Source organism: Heloderma suspectum, chromosome 6, assembly GCF_057233095.1.
Source record: "Heloderma suspectum isolate Gila_16-S chromosome 6, 16-S_ref, whole genome shotgun sequence".
Taxonomy (NCBI): Eukaryota; Metazoa; Chordata; class Lepidosauria; order Squamata; family Helodermatidae; genus Heloderma; species Heloderma suspectum.
The window spans coordinates 44,208,365-44,224,147 of record NC_139463.1 but is presented as its reverse complement, the minus strand read 5'-3'; the positions used below and the strand labels follow the sequence as shown (position 1 = coordinate 44,224,147).

At 51.9% G+C, this 15,783-nt stretch overlaps 1 protein-coding gene across 2 annotated transcripts in view; it reads right to left on the bottom strand.

The window, feature by feature from the left end:
* SEMA4C (semaphorin 4C) overlaps positions 1-6,839 on the bottom strand; it is a 68,529-nt gene extending 61,690 nt beyond the window's left edge. The window contains exon 1 of one of the 2 annotated variants that reach the window (XM_084804116.1): positions 6,445-6,839. The gene's annotated coding sequence lies outside the window, so the exon portion shown is untranslated. Of the gene's footprint in view, positions 1-5,537; positions 5,679-6,444 lie in introns of those variants that run through there. The other variant, XM_084804117.1, reaches the window with a different exon arrangement.
* Positions 6,840-15,783: the final 8,944 nt, after the last annotated feature.

Here is a 15,783-nt window from a genome sequence, read left to right as displayed (position 1 = left end):
GGAAGAGGAAACCAGGGGGGAAAGAACATATCCAGTCCTGACATCAATAACTTGTAAACCAGGGGTGGACAGAAGGTAAGTTTGGGATCTACTGGTAGATCTCTGGGCAATTTGCTGTAGATCGCAAGGGTTTCTGACTCCCAATTGTCTAATGATAGCAACAACTAAAAAAGCTCCCCACACCACCAAATTAGATTGCTAAAAAAGAATACGGGGGCGGGGGCAGGAGTGGATTTTTGTGTAAGAGGACTTGTGAGCTTAGTTCTGGTACCAATCACAAATTCCTGGGCTGAACATATGCTCAGAGACACCCTGTTCCTTAGTTCTTAGCATATGTCCAGCCATGTGGCTCCAGTTTGTGGCTCTCAGCATTCTAGTTAAAAAACAAAATAGATCCCACAAGCCTGAAGTCTGACCATCCCACCAGGAAGTCTGCCACCACCATGGAGGAGCTACGAACATTGGCTACATACATCCTTTGCTTGGAATTTCATTTATTTATGGTGCAATCAGTGGAGCCTGGTGATTCTGATGTCAGCGGAGTGGTGAATCCACTCCGGGTTTCAGTCAGAACTCTAATAGAGCTATCCAAGGTGCACACCCTGGATAACTCCTTTAGAATTCTGACTGAAACCCGGAGTGGATACTGGGTGCAGTCCTATGCATGTTTAGACTGAAAAAAATCCTACAACTCCCAGCATGCTGGGAGTTGTAGGACTTTTTTCTGTCTAAACATGCATAGGATTGAACCCTTACTGCATTTGTTAAACACCCCATAAAAATATGCTCTAGGCATTGTATAGTTCAGTTAGAATATATATAGAACATACATAACATAACAATAATACAACAAAATCAAAATAAACTGATAAAGTCTAGCACAGCTTTAAACCCAAATAAACCCAACACCACTCCAGCATGGTAAAATATAATATGGATACAAAAGCTAAAAGCCTCACCCCATAAGAATGAAAATAATCCATCTTAGATACCCCCCAAAATGATAAAATACTGAAAATGCCTGAGACAGCGGGAAAGCGTTAGCCTGGTGCTGAAAAAAATAACAGTGTGGATACCAGGCAAGGTTCTCTAGGGAGAACATTACTGAGTTGGGGGGGCCACCTGCAAAAAGGCATCCTCCAAGCCACAGAGTATGGGGGCACTTGAAGAAAGGCTTCTGCAGGGGACTATGAAAGAGGGGCAGGTACGTATAGGAGGAGACGTTTCATCCGCTCTCAAGGTGCCAAGCTATGTAGAGCTTTATAGGTAAAAAACAGCACTCTGAATAGAGCCCACAAATGCACTGGAAACCAGTGCAGGTGAGAAAGGACACGCAGACAAAACCAGTACTAGTTTACACAACGGCTAGAAGGCGGAGCTACAAACCAGGACGTCTAATCTGGTTCTAACCCCACCTCTGACACTAGGCAAGGGAAGCTACTATTAGGGAATAGTAGGGAAGCTATGTAGGGAAGCTATCTTAGGAAGCTAGGATACTTAGGGAAGCTACTATTCTCTCTTCCTCAGCCCTGCATCTGCAATACAGAGAGTATAATACTGGCCTGTCTTGCAGGGCTGTTGGAAGGGTTTTTGAGGGCACATATGAGAAGCACGTTGAACAGTCAGGAGTGGCACGACAGAAGCATTCTTTTTACTATCTAATCGGTCTCCCACCTGTCTGTAGTTCTCCCTGCTTATGCAGAATGATGCTGCTGAGAGACAATAGAACAAGTCCAGGGTGGGGGGGAATCTATCCCAGAGTGTGTGTTTTTAAGGCACAACTGAACAGGAGCATTAATCAATAACTTTACAAGTCCCGGAAAAGTCGGCCCCAGAATTTAAGGCATGATGGGGAGCCCCAACACTGATATCTCAGACTGCCCCCATCTATCATGCCAAGAAGCAGCCCTCTCGTGAGGCATGGCCACGGGACAGGTTGTCAGGCACCAGATCGGGAAAGATACGTGACTAGAGACCAAATGGACTGACTCAGCACAAGGTAGCTTCTTCTATCACAGATCAGGGCTGAGCAGGACAGAGGGAAACAAGCAGTGTCCTTCCAGTTGATTAACTGCAGCCTGACTCACTTGCTTTGAGCTATTTGCTGTGTGGGGAGCTTTCCTGCTGTACATCTGCTGTCACCTGGATTTGCACAACCACGGGGAGTTGATGAGGCCTCTCTCCGGCTAGGGGTACAGCTTGGTGGGCTTCTAGTCCCAGATCCAATCACAGCCCTCCCCAGCCAGTACTTTTTAAGAGCGGACTTGGCGCAGAGAGTGAAAACCAACGCTCGTGCGCACGTGCGTGTAAATTAGAACCTCTCCAAAAGCCACTTCAGTCATCTGGAGGCCATGCAGCCTCTCCACCCCAAACGGCAAAAGCCACAGAAGCAGAGATAAAAGGGCTTGCAGGAGATCAAGGCGAAAGAGCTGCGGCTCTCTGCCATTTGGCAACTCGCTCCCCCCTCCACAACCAAGCCCCAAATGTATCCCACTTTGGAGTTTTGCAGCTCCTCTGGTCCTGCCTAGAAAAGAGATTTGAACGAAAACAACACAGGGTCCCTCATTGGGGAAGAGTGCCAGAGAGGCGGAGGGCGCCAGGGCGCCCCCTGCCGGCAAGGAATACACAACCTTCTCGCCAGTGCCCAGATCCGTAGCAGGGAGCTCTTTGCACAGGGGCAAGCGGCAATATGGAGCAAAATGTGAATGTGGATCTGCTCGCTTCTGTGTGTCCAAGCAGACACACAGCCTCGTCAAGCTAAAGGGCGGTGGAAGGACATACTGTGGAGCCCTGCTCAGCATGCCTCCCCCCCTCGCATCTAATTTACTTTTTAGAGCAGAAGAACATTTGCCCAATTAAAGTCCCGCACCCTCCACGTTTTGCAAAGCACCCTGTAGATTTAGAACACTGCCTGAAAGCTCAGACATGTGGGTTTAGCTCTGGAGAAGTGTTGACACAGGGGACACAGAGGGAGAGGCTGTCCTTGGCTCCCGTCCCAGTGCCTCTGGACTACCAGGATCCCATGAAGATGGCCTACGCCAGCCCCCCCACACACACCTGGTACCTTCCAGATGTGAAGACTGGCTGGAGGATCCTGGGAGCTGTAGTCCAACACTTCTGGAGGGCACCAGGTTGGAGACAGGTGGCCTAAACTAATGTAATAATCTTGCAGGGAAAGCTGCCTAGGAGGAGGAGAAATGGGGGGAGAGGGTGGAATTAGGAAATCGAAAGGAGAAAGTAAGAAGAAACCAAGGACTCCAACACTGCTCCCCCGCCTCCTGCTATCCTATCTTGCATGTGCACAAGAAATCAAGCACTGATGCACCCATATTAATTCACAGGAAAGGATGACAACTCTGCAGGTCCACACTCAAAATCAATCATGGGTTTAGAAACCACCACTAGCATGGATTGAAAGGACGGGAAAATCCATTCCTTCTCCCCACCCCCCAATTCTGCCCACCCTGATTCGGAGCAAAAACAATGAACATAAGAACAGCCCTGCTGGGTCAGTCTAAGTTCCATCGGTCCAGCATTCTCTTTTGCAAGAGGAGACAAGACAGACGCATCTGGGAACTTGCAAGCAGGGCATGATGGCAAAGGCCTTTCGATGTTGCTTGCCCCCAGCCCGCTGGTATACTGCCTCTGAACACGGAGGCTCTGTATAGCTAGTGTGGCTAATTGCTGCCGACAGACCACTCCACAGATCTGTCTGGTCCTTTTCAGCAGTTCCCCAAGTTCGTGGCCATCACATCTTGTGGCAGAGAATTCCACCAGTCACTTGTGTCTCAGTGACTTCCTTGTGTCAGTCTCGACCCTACAGCCAATACATTTCAGTGACTTTGATGAAGGGGTAGGAAGGGATCCTCTACACTGCACAGGCTCAAAGCATATTTTAAGGGGTAGGTAATCCACATGAAGAGATTTCTAGTACACACCCCTAACACCGGCTCCTGCCTATGGGCTTCCTGTTGTGTGATCCTGTGTAAGGTTGCCAACATTTTGATTGCCCACTAATCCTGGGCCTCATTAAAAGCAGCTGTCAGCCACTGGCACACATGAGCAAGCGACCACATCTGTCCCCACACCCTGAGAAGCGTCACCTGCCATTTTTCGCAGATCAAGCTTTTATGAAAAGCACAAGGGCAGGCTAGCCAGGTTTCTTTCTGGTCATTTGGCAACCCTCCTTCTGTATGTCCTGGCATCTATGTCACTTGTGTGATCAGATGCCAGGACACCAGGGGAAGAAAAAAAAGAGGCCAGAGCCATTTGGCACATTTCTGACTGGAGAGTAATTTAAAATAAAAGCTCCATTGAGCGTCTAGTGCCTCTCTGCCTTTGTTCTGATGTAAACAAGCCCTGGGGATCTATTTGTGTTTTAGAATTACTTAAGAGAAAAAAGAGGGAGTAGAAAGAATAGAACATAAAAGGTGGGAGGGGGGACTACACTTGGAGGAGAAAAGAATCCCAGATGGTAGTATGTGCACGTGCACGCACACACACACACTGGGGGACCTTTATGTGTCATTCTGTTTTAAAACTAGGGAAGCCAACCCAGACAGGGTTAATCCCTTTGCTTGCCAGCTCAACCGCTTGCCAGGGAGTGCTTTCTTCAACCTGGTGCCCTGCAAATGTGTGCTGGCTGGGAATTATGGGCATCGTAGTCCAACACATCTGGAGGGCACCAGGTTGGGGAAAGCTGCACTTGTAGATTCAAACCTTTGTTGACAAGAGCCATAAGCAGAGCACATATTTCTGCTTTCTTCAAAAAGTCTGTGCAGTGAGGAGGGGAAAAGTAGATTTTTTTAAAAAAAAGATGGCGAAGGAGAGGAAAGGCTGAGCTGATGAGCTTTCACCAGCCAAATGTCTGCTAGAATCATTTTCAAGATTCTCTCACAGGCCTCTCGCTTCTGGTTGTTGGCCTGTTAAGCAGGGATCCAGAGCAGCTGGGTAAGGGGCAATCCACCCCCATCCACCTGTGCAAGGGAAAAGACAGGAAGCTGCAATCCTATGCACACTCACCTAGGAGCGAAGTCCCACTGAATCAAAGGGACTGGCTTCTGAGTAAACAGGAATGGGATCCGGCTGCAATCCTGCTGCACACTCCGCTTGGGTGTGCATGCCCCACTAAATTCAGTGAAACTGACTTCTGAGTAAACAGGCACAGGGTCGGGCTACAGGAGTTCCCGCTGCCAAGTGATGGAGAAAGCACCCCGGGCAAGAAAAGTGGGAGCAGTAATCTTGCAGCAGGCTAGAAAAGTCACTAGAAGAAACTTGATCCAGAGCAAAAACACAGACACACAAACACACCCCAGCCCGCACATGCAAAAAGGAGCAGGGGATTAAAAAGAAGCTGGGGGGAGAAGAAAAACTTTCCACAGCTGTTTCTCTCTGGCTTAAAAAGAAAGGCCTGGTAGAAGGAGTAAAGCTTTTAAAAAAACAACTTTGCTAGAAACGCTAAAAAAAAAAAATCCTACAGTGAGAAATTGAAGGGGGGGTGAAGAAAGGAGTGGAAAAGGCACTTGTTGGGAACGCACCCACTTGAGGGCTGTGATCCTTGGCAGGAAGTCGTGCTGAAATCAGCGGGGCTTACTCCCGAGTAAACATGGCACAAGATTCCGCCCACGTTTCAGCTAATACTCGTGGTTCTTTCCTTTTCGAAAGGAAAGACAAAAAGGACGGGGCGGACTTTGTTACAGCAGCAAATAAAAGGCGCCCCCCACCCCTTCCCCACACGCGTTGCAACACCCCAGCAATCTCCAAAGAGAACGGCCCTGGGCAAATACGATCCGCTGGATCCCAGGAGACAGAGACAGAGACAGTGAACGTGGTGGCGGTGATGTTGACACAATCCGAGACCCTTTCCAGAAGGGAACCCTTCTCCCCCCCCCCCCCGCCCAGCGAAATAATTGCAAATCAGAACTGCGTCTGTGCAACACTGGAGCGCTTTTAGGGAAATTAGAGATGGGGGGGAGATCTAAAAATGCATTAAACGCGGGGGGGCAATATCCGTGCGCGCGCGCCTTGCGCCCAGGCTGCTATAGGCGAAAATGGGGGTGCTATTATGTGGCGGGGGGGCCTCCCCAAGGAAACCCCCTCGAGATGGCAGGGCTGGGCGTGCCTAAGACGCCGCCTCCCCGCGGTTCTTTGCGCCCGGCGGCGGGGGTCGTTCCCCCCTTCCTCTCTCTTTCGCTTGCCGCGAGCGATCAGGAGCTGTGCGCGCAGCGGCGCCCCCGGCCCGCCCCGCGACCCTTCCCCCGCCTCGCCCCCCTCCCCTGCCCTGCGAGGTAAACATCGGGCCAGGCGGAGAGAGAAAGGGGCAGCGAGAGCCACACAATAGCGGCGGCGGCGGCGGCGGCTCCTCTTCCCTCCCCGACTCCCGCTTGCGGCGCCGCGACCGGGAAAGCCCCGCCGGGTCTGCTCCGGGTGCCCCCCCGCGCTTACCTCTCCCGGCAGCCCCCGTCCGCCTGCGGCGCTCCGCTCCCGGGCTCGCTCTTTCTCCCTTCCGCTCCACCAGCGAACGGACGCGGGGGATGGAGTTAGATCCAAAACAACAGGCTCCGGAGCGGCGTCTGGCGCGCTCCCCGCCCGCAAGCCGCGAACGACCAGGGAGAGCACGCGCCGCCGCCCCCTCGCAAAGAGGCAGGGCGGAAAAACTTCGGGCGACCCCGCGATCGCCGCCCCACAGCCCCGCGCAGACGGAGCTGCCGCTCCGCTCGCCCCCTTGGCTGCGCTCCGCGAACCCGGCGCTCGCCCTGCTCTGGCGCGGAGGCTCTGCCCGCCTCTCCCCGGCGCGCTGCGCTCCCCTCCCTCCTCCGCTCCCTCTTTCGTTCGCTCTCCTCCTTCCTTGACGTCAGGCCCCGGGGCGGGAGCCTGCTGGAGAGCCGGCGAAGGGGCGGCTTCGTGCGCCCGCGCTCCCCGCCCCCGAGAGGGACGGGGGCGACCCGGCTCCGCGCTGGCCCCGGCGCGCCCGGCCCGCCGAAGGCGCTGCCCTCGCGCTGTCTCAAGTGGCCGCCGGAAGGCTGCCCGGCGCGGCTCCCCGCTCCGCCGCGGCGGAAGCTGCGCTCTTCTCCATCCGATGCGTGTTGACTCGTGGAACGACAGGGAGGCGGAGGCAGGGCTGGGCATCACCCTGCCCGCGGCCTTGGCAGTTTATTTTGTATCATTTCGGTTGCGCGTATTCGGCTCGGTTCCGAACATTCCCTGACCCGCCCCTCGGTCACCGCGAAACAAACGCGCTGTTGCACTCCGCGTGGACGCGACACGAGGAGTCGCGCGCGCGCGCGCGTGTTAAGCGTTGCCCTCTGCTGGGCAGAGGCGGATCTTTCTGCGCCTTTCCTGGGTCCTGAACCCGCCACCGCTCAAGGAGTTTCCTTACCCATTTATTCATGCCTGGGCTCAATTCCGACCAGGGTTGAAACCCCGGAACTGTTTTCACTTACAAGATTAAAGCTATGCGAAAAAGCAAAGGCTATAAGAAAAAGTGTTGGCCATAAAATCCAAAATCCATCTTTATTAGGCCAATTCAGAGATTAGAACAAATGTGCAAGCTTTTGAGATCTCCAGATCTCTTCATCAGGCAGGTTCTCTCCCCCCACCCCGCTTTTTGTAACATCTTGCCTGATGAAGAGATCTGGAGATCTCGAAGGCTTGCACATTTTTGGTGAATTTTGAGTTGGCCTAATAAAGATTGATGCTGCTATCCTATATAGCCACCACCCAGCATAAAAAAGGTAAAGGTGTCCCCAACCAGTCGTGTCCAACTCTAGGGTGTGGTGCTCATCTCCATTTCTAAGCCAAAGAGCCAGCGCTGTCCAAAGACGCTTCCGTGGTCATGTGGCCGGCATGACCGAGGTGCACGGAACACTGTTACCTTTCCTGCCGAAGCGGCACCTATTTACTTGCAATTTCTTGCTTTCGAACTGCTAGGTTGGCAGGAGCTGGGACTGAAGGCAGGAGCTCACTCCGTCACGCGGCACTCGGGTCTCGAACTGCTGTCCTGCCGACCTTCCGGTCTGTAATTCAGCATAATGCACTTTAAATAATTCAAAACACTTCACATACATTACCGCTGTAATTCTTACAACTTTGTAAAGTGGGTGGGTATAAAGATCCGCAAACTGCAGATGAGGGAGAGCTTGACAGATTGTGGTTTGATCCGGGTCAGCATCCCAATGGGGTCCTGGCAGAGGTGAGATGTGAACCAAAGCTTCCTGACACACAGGACGAATGAGACCAGATATGGACAATTGTGGTTCTTGAAGTCGAAAGTGTTTTGCGAGGAGTTTCACGTCCCATGGTGCACATTGCTTTTGCCCCAGTGCTGTCTCTGGTGGAAAAGAGATATTAAGGTAATCCGCTGGTGCTTTCCTGTGGGGGTCCTTGCTATCAGACATGAGGTGGGCAGAGACCACGCAGGGGCATGTTTTTCACAGTGACGCCCCATCTGTGGAACTGCCTCCCCAGAGTGGCTTGGCTGCTCCAGTGGAGGCTGGTGGCTCCGATGTCAGCGGGGCTGTGTGTCTGCCCTGGGTTTCAGTTGGAACCAACCAGAACTCTAATGGAGCCATCTAAGGTGCTGAACCCTAACCCCCACATAAGTTCAGGACCTTAGATAGCTCCTTTTGAGTTCTAGCTGGTTCTGACTGAAACTGAGCATGAATGCACCGTCCCATCAAAATCAGAGCCACCAGCCTCCACTGGCATGTTCCCCTGTCCTTTAGGGGTGGAAAACCGGTGGTCTTCCAGATGTGGTGAGGCCATTGACTATACTTGCTGGGGCTGATGGGAACGGAATTCAAACGCATCTAGATCAGCCTTCCCCAACCAGGGGCCTTCCAGATGTGTTGGACGATAATTCCCATAATTCCATAATCCTGTAGTCCAACACATCTGGAGGGCCCCAGGTTGGGGAAGGCTGATCTAGAAGGCCTGCTTTAGGGGCCAGGCAAGCTTAAAAAAAAAAATCTACTACACCTTTTGGGTATTTTAGTTCTCATTCTTGTTTTAATCATCATGTTGTCTGTGTTTTTATGCTAATCATGTTTTTATCCCTTTATTGTAAACCACCCTGGGATGATTTTTGATGAAGGGCAGTATGTAAATCACCAAAATAGGTCAATAGATGCTGCTGCCAACCCCAAGAGTGTATTTTCCTACCCCAGAGCTTTCACCTCCCATGCAGTCCTGTTTTCTCAGCCTTCCTGTCATTTTTGCCACGGTGGCGGGGCTCTTGCGTAACAGACAGTGCTCACCTCGATACGTGGAATCAGTGGAGGCTGGTGGTGCTGATGGCAGTGGGGCTGTGAATCTGCTCTTGGTTTCTGTCAGAACTCTAAAGGAGCTCTCCAAAGTGCTGAACCCAACCCACCAGCTAGGTTCAGCACCTTGGATAGCTCCTTTAGAGTTCTGATTGGTTTTGGCTGAAACCCAGAGTGCATTCACAGCCCCACGGACATCAGAGCCACCAGCCCCAAATATTAGACGCTGCCTGGTTCTGGCTGAAACCCAGAGTGCATTCACAGCCCCACGTACATCAGAGCAACCAGCCCTGCACATTAGATGCTACCTTAGAGTCATACCATGTCAGATGACTTGTCCATCCAATGCAGTATTGTCTAGTCTGCGTGGCAGCAGTTGCCCAGGGTATCTCCCAGCCCTGGCACCTGGGCTTCTGTAAGCAGCAGACCCTAAAGACTGAACCAGGATCTCAGGCAGAGAGGGCTCTTCTCCATCACCTCCTACCTGACTGTGTAACCTGAGGAGAGACCAGGAGGGGCAGCTCATTTCTTTGTGCAAGTGGCCAATCTGGATTGGGCCCCCTGAACTTAAAGTAAGACAGGGAGAGAAAAAGAAAGGGGGAGATAATCCCCCTGCTTTGCACTAATGATCTTGAAGTTATGCCTCAGTGTCTCTTCCTTCTGATTTGACCAGAGGGCCAGGCATACCAGGCTCCCCTCCAACTCTCTGCTGTGACCAGAGGGCCAGGCCTACAAGACCCCTTCCAACCCTCTGATTTGACCAGAGGGCCACGCCTTCAAGACCCCCTCCAACCCTCTGATTTGACCAGAGGGCCAGGCCTACAAGTCCCCTTCCAACCCTCTGATTTGACCAAAGGGCCAGGCCTACAAGACCCCCTCCAACCCTCTGATTTGACCAGAGGGCCAGGCCTACAAGACCCCCTCCAACCCTCTGATTTGACCAGAGGGCCAGGCCTACAAGACCCCCTCCAACCCTCTGATTTGACCAGAGGGCCAGGCCTACAAGACCCCCTCCAACCCTCTGATTTGACCAGAGGGCCAGGCCTACAAGACCCCCTCCAACCCTCTGATTTGACCAGAGGGCCAGGCCTACAAGACCCCCTCCAACCCTCTGATTTGACCAGAGGGCCAGGCCTACAAGACCCCCTCCAACCCTCTGATTTGACCAGAGGGCCAGGCCTACAAGTTCTCCTCCAACTCTATGATTTAACCAGAGGGGCAGGCCTACAACGCCCCTTCCAGTTCTATGGTTAACCTGTCTCCCACTCCACTTTCATAAATGGCACCTAAAATTGGCCAGGAGAGGCACCTACCTCACTTTGGGCATATCTGCACTACAGCCCTATATTGGTGTCATAGTTGTTCCTTTTCCCCAAGGAAATCTGAGAATCGTAGTTCCGTGAAGGAGGGCTAGGGGTCTTGAATGCCATGGTCCCCAGCCATGACTTTTAAACTGATATAATAAAAGCCAAGATAAGTTTGGTGCGTAGACATGTCTGTTGCTTTATGGCAGGGACTATCTCCACTCCATCCCTGCAGATGTTTCCATTTTCCAGAGTGACTAGAATCCAAAGCAGGCAGCAATGACTGTAGACATGCCTTTTACCAGTTGCACGGTGGGCAGAAATTCAAGAATTTTCCTCTTGCTTCATCTTAGAATTGCCTTCTTTTTAAACAGAGGTTCTGTGCCATTAATAGCTAAGCCACAGGCAGAAAAACAACCAGCAAAGCCTTTGCACCACCGCATCTCTGGGCAGCACAAGCACCACCTGTTGAACATCTGCCTATCGTGTGGCACAGGAACCCTACCAGGAAGTAAAAAACAATGCCAGCCTTAATCTAGACTTGTTCTCCCATTCCTGGCCTTTATTCCTTGGGCTGCTGGGTGGCACAGAAGTCTACAGTCAGCACAGGGCAAGCCCTAGAGCAACAAGGAAAGCTTCCAGGTACTCCAGTTTCCCTTTGTCAGATTTGGCTTTCTTCTTCTCTAACTGCTGCTTTGTCTTCAGGAACTCTCCTTTGGACTCTCCTACATCACACAGTGGAGATGCTATGGTGGGAACTGGGGGCTTTCAGCCTACACTAGCCTGGCTTGCTGCAGCTGCTTTTGGAAAGGGAGAAAGCAGGATTCTCCACCGCAGACTGTTCGACGTTAGTCATTGAAGCAGTTGCAGGGGGCAAGGACATGATGAGAGAGAAATGGCAGCAGCTGGAAAAGCCAGCCACAAGGCACTGTCCATCTTCATGCGCTGACATCCGATTAAGAGCAGGCAGGCAGAAGTTTACGTCTACATCGCACCTTGCATCAGAGAAACCTGGGTGAGCGCTACATCAGTGTCACACTGAATTAGAGTCAGGAGAGCGAAATCCTGAAGAAGCAAGGGAAAGGAGGGACTGCATTATCATCCAGCGAAGGCAGGCACGCCACCAGCTCCTATAACAGCCTCCCCAAACCTGCTGCCTTCCAGACCCTGTCATATCCAGCCAGGCCACGCTGGCTGGAGAATTCTAGGAGCTGCGGTGCACCACATCTGGAGGGCATCAGCTTGGGGGACACTGCCCTATGGCCAAGGGGCAGGGCAGCTCCATAGGATGGCAAGGTTGAGTACTACCAGGGCCCACCACCACAAGGCCCATGTCACTTTGTTTGGAGCACTCGAGAAGGCCAAAGGCCTCACAAGAGGATCCGCACTTCTTCCGAATGGTGGAGCCCCGCTGGAGGTGGAGCCCTCCCCATGCCCCTGCTGCCAAATTTGGGACCAGCACTCTCTGCATGTCAGCAACTGGAGGCCTTGGGCCAAATACAGTCCCTTGAGCAGGTCCTATGTGGCCACCTAGTGGCTATCCCAACGGAAAAAGGAGGGGTATAGAGAAAGTGGTATTTATTACAGAATTTGACACCAAACACTTTAAGGAGTGGGAGGCAGGGTCTTGCTTCTCCATTCCTGACATTCTTCTGAAAGAGACCCTCCAAGAAATCTAGCTGTGCTGATCAGGGTGGCATTTGCCCTAACCCAGCCTTTCCCAACCCGATGCCTTCCAGATGTATCGGACTACAACTCCTATCAACCAGCATGGTCACCATGAACTTTGGGAATTATGAGCTTTGTAGTCCTGCACATCTGGAAGGCGCCAGGTTGGGGACGGTTGCTCTAACCACTAACCACAGCCTTAAGTCCTCCTAATGCACAGGAATGCTGGGGCTACTCCGTAACCCAGAACTTCCTACAATGAGAAGCATCAGTCAGTGCCCAAGTGACCTGCAAGTCGCATCCTTCTCTTGGTCCCAAGTATGTGCCTCTGGTTTCAGTTACCACTGGGAAGTTCTCCCACACAAGCCACACTGAGATGGGCAGGAGCTGTGAAAGAGCGCCATGCTGTTGCAGAAGGATCTGAGTTGGAAGGAGCGGCCAACTGGCCAGAAAATGAAACCCCCAGCCGATGCCTTTACCAGCATTTTGATGTGTACAGATCAGCAGCAGCGGGCAAAGCTTTCTGTGGCACAGAGAGAGCCATTACTGCTTGCTCAGGACTACACATCAAGCTGTTGCTAAAGGCACAGCTACAGAGACTGATTGAAAAGTCAGCGCAGACTGTGTAGGAGTGGGAGAAGGAGATGGCACTTAGGAACAGAAAGCATTTTGTGCAATGGAAAGCAATGCCGAATCGATGAATAATCAGCCAGATCTTGTATCTACAGGTAGCTTCTCTTCATGCAGGGCTGGGGAAACACTTTCAACTGGAGAGCCGAATTCCATCTCGGAGGAGCTCTTGGGGGCCATGTTCCCATAGTGAGCAGGGCCAAAGGCAAAGGGGGCAGGGCCCAGTCCCCTAAAAGACCAGCCTGTTTGAGCGTCAAGCTCTTCCTGACGGTCACTCAACCTTCGGAGAGGCATTTCAACCTTTCAGAATCAAGAAAACCTGTACAAAGGCCAGGAAACCATCAAATGCAGGGGGGTGGGATCTGGGGAACCCCGGAGGGCTGGATTGGGACTCCAGGCCTGGGGTTCTGCACCCCTACCTTCCGGAGCGGCAGCGTGAGGCCAGGTGAGCTGGTGGACATGGGGAGCCATGAAAGCACCATCTCCTTGAGAGCCAGTTCTGTTGGCCTTTGTGGAGCTCCTAGTTTTAAACATCAGAAGCTGCCTTCTGCCATTTCAGAGGAGTTGCCCATCTAGCCCAGTTCTGCCTGATCTGACTGGCAGGGGCTCTCCAGGGTCTGCTTTGTGGCTTCCTAGGCACCTTGGCCTAAGTCTCCCAGGTCCCATCTTTGTATCACAAACTCCATCTTGGTGTGTAAAAGCATCTGGCTCCTAAAGGCTGCCACAGATGCACCCGCCTCCTCTGTTGGCCTGAGACTCCAGACTCCAGAAGCATTCCTGGCCTTGAGCACAGCCCTTCAAGGGCTTTTATGGTGCCATCACCTGGCCTCATTCACTGAATTTTACAGGGGGTCCAGGTGTTGTAACCCTCCCATGTTTTCCCACCATTACTTCCATGTTTTTTTCTTTCCACAAAAAATTAGTTGAGTAAAAGATGGAATAGCTGCACAATGGCCTGGTTCGCATGTCATAAGAAACCATGGGTTAAACAACCCATAGTTAGTTGTGGCTGTGCTGGAGCAAGCAAGCTAGCGTGCTGGCCCCTGCGCATTCATTGCTTCCATTTGGGACACAACCCAGAATTGTTCCTGGGCTGTTGTCATGATGTGCGAACCTGGCACTCTGACTTGTTTGGGTTAAAACTCTGGGTTGTTTAACCCACAAGTTTGTTGTTGGGTTGTTTCCCAAACCAGATATAAAGCAGAAGGGCTGAGTGCACCACTCACCAGCAGAAGATGTGGATAGGGAGACATTTTTCTCCCTCTCTCATAACGCTAGAGCCAAAAGGGGGTCATCCCATGAAGCTGAACGGGGGGAGATTCAGGAGATATCAAAGGAAGGACTTCATCACACAGTACAGTGTTAAATGATGGAATTTGCTACCACAACATGTAGTGATGGCCACCAATTTGGATGGCTTTAAAAGGGGGTTAGATAAGTACCTGGAGAAGGCTGTCAATGGCTACTCGTCCTGTTGGCTATGTGCTTCCTCCAGGCTCAGAGGCAGGATGCCTACGTACACCAGGAGCAAGGGAGCAAGGGCGGGAGGGTGCTGTTGCACTCGTGTCCTGCTTGTGGGCTTCCCATGGGCAGCTGGTTGGCCACTGTGTGAACAGAATGTTGGACTAGATGGATGGTCTGATCCAGCAGGGCTCTTCTTATGAAGCAGCTCCCTCCCTCTGCACCCTGGCAATTCGTGGGTTAAGCAACTGTCGTTAGGTGTGAATGCCTTCCCATTGGCAATGCTAGGAGCTCTCTGGGCAGTATCCAATGATAGTCCTATGTAAGCTAGTCCCATTCACTTCAGAGGGTCTACTCTGTGTAGGAGTGCCATTGGATACTACCCTCTGTCTGGAAGCCTTCAGAATCAATTAGCACCAAACGATCTAAGTTGCATCCATGATCAACTGCACACAAGTCGTTGCTCTCTGTATGTCAGGGGAGTGTAACTTGCAGCTCTCCAGATATTTGGGCCTACAACTACCATCATCCTTCAACGTTGTCTACACTGGCTAGGGTTGATGGGAGTTGTAGTCCAAAAGATCTGGAGGGTCACAAGTTGCCTATCTCTGCTTTATGGCAGTATGGATTAAAGTTGTGCCTTAGTTCCTGGAAATTTGGAGCATCATTCTTCTGCAAAAGGCAGGACATTCTGCCACTCCCCTTGAACAGGATGTCAGCCTGGTCCCTGAGCAGAAATTACAGCCCAGTAAGATGTTCTCCTGTATAAGCCCCATGGAGATGCATGGATAGCTGCACCACCTTGATGGATTTTTAGCACATAAGGCTGTCTGTAATGTTGCTTTTTCATAAGAACCACATATGAAGACCCCTGGAGTCCCCTCCATCATGCAGCCCCCTTTCAAGGGCCCCAAGGAGCTTCTCCCACCCAGCACCCTCCAGATGTGTTGGACTGTATGTCCCAGCACCCCCCAGCCAGTGGAATGATGGGAGTTGAAGTCCAACATATCTGGAGGGCACCAGGTTGGGGAGAGCTGGCCAGAGTGCTGCATCAGCATTTCGGATGTCTCCGGTGCAGATGATCAGGGAGCTTTGCATGTATAAACAGAGGCTTCCTCTGTCGTCGTCTGGGTGCCTGGCAGTGTGTAATCTTGGCCTTGGCCATGGGGACTGTGGCTTGGAGTTGGCTGACGCAGATCTGGGCTATTGCAGCATCTGGAGAGTGTCTGGTTATGACAGCCCCTCTCTTTACAAAGACAGATCCTTATTCGTAGCCCCACCGTCATCACCATCCCAAGAAAATTAGGAGCAGGAGTTAAGTTCCTCGACTCAAGCATGTCCAACAGAGAGTGACACAAGATGAAGTTCTGAGGCTAACTGGCAAACTGCAAATGAACAAGTCACTGAGTCAGAGGGCATAGACCCAAGATTACTGCAAGACGTCAGATGCAAACTTGATT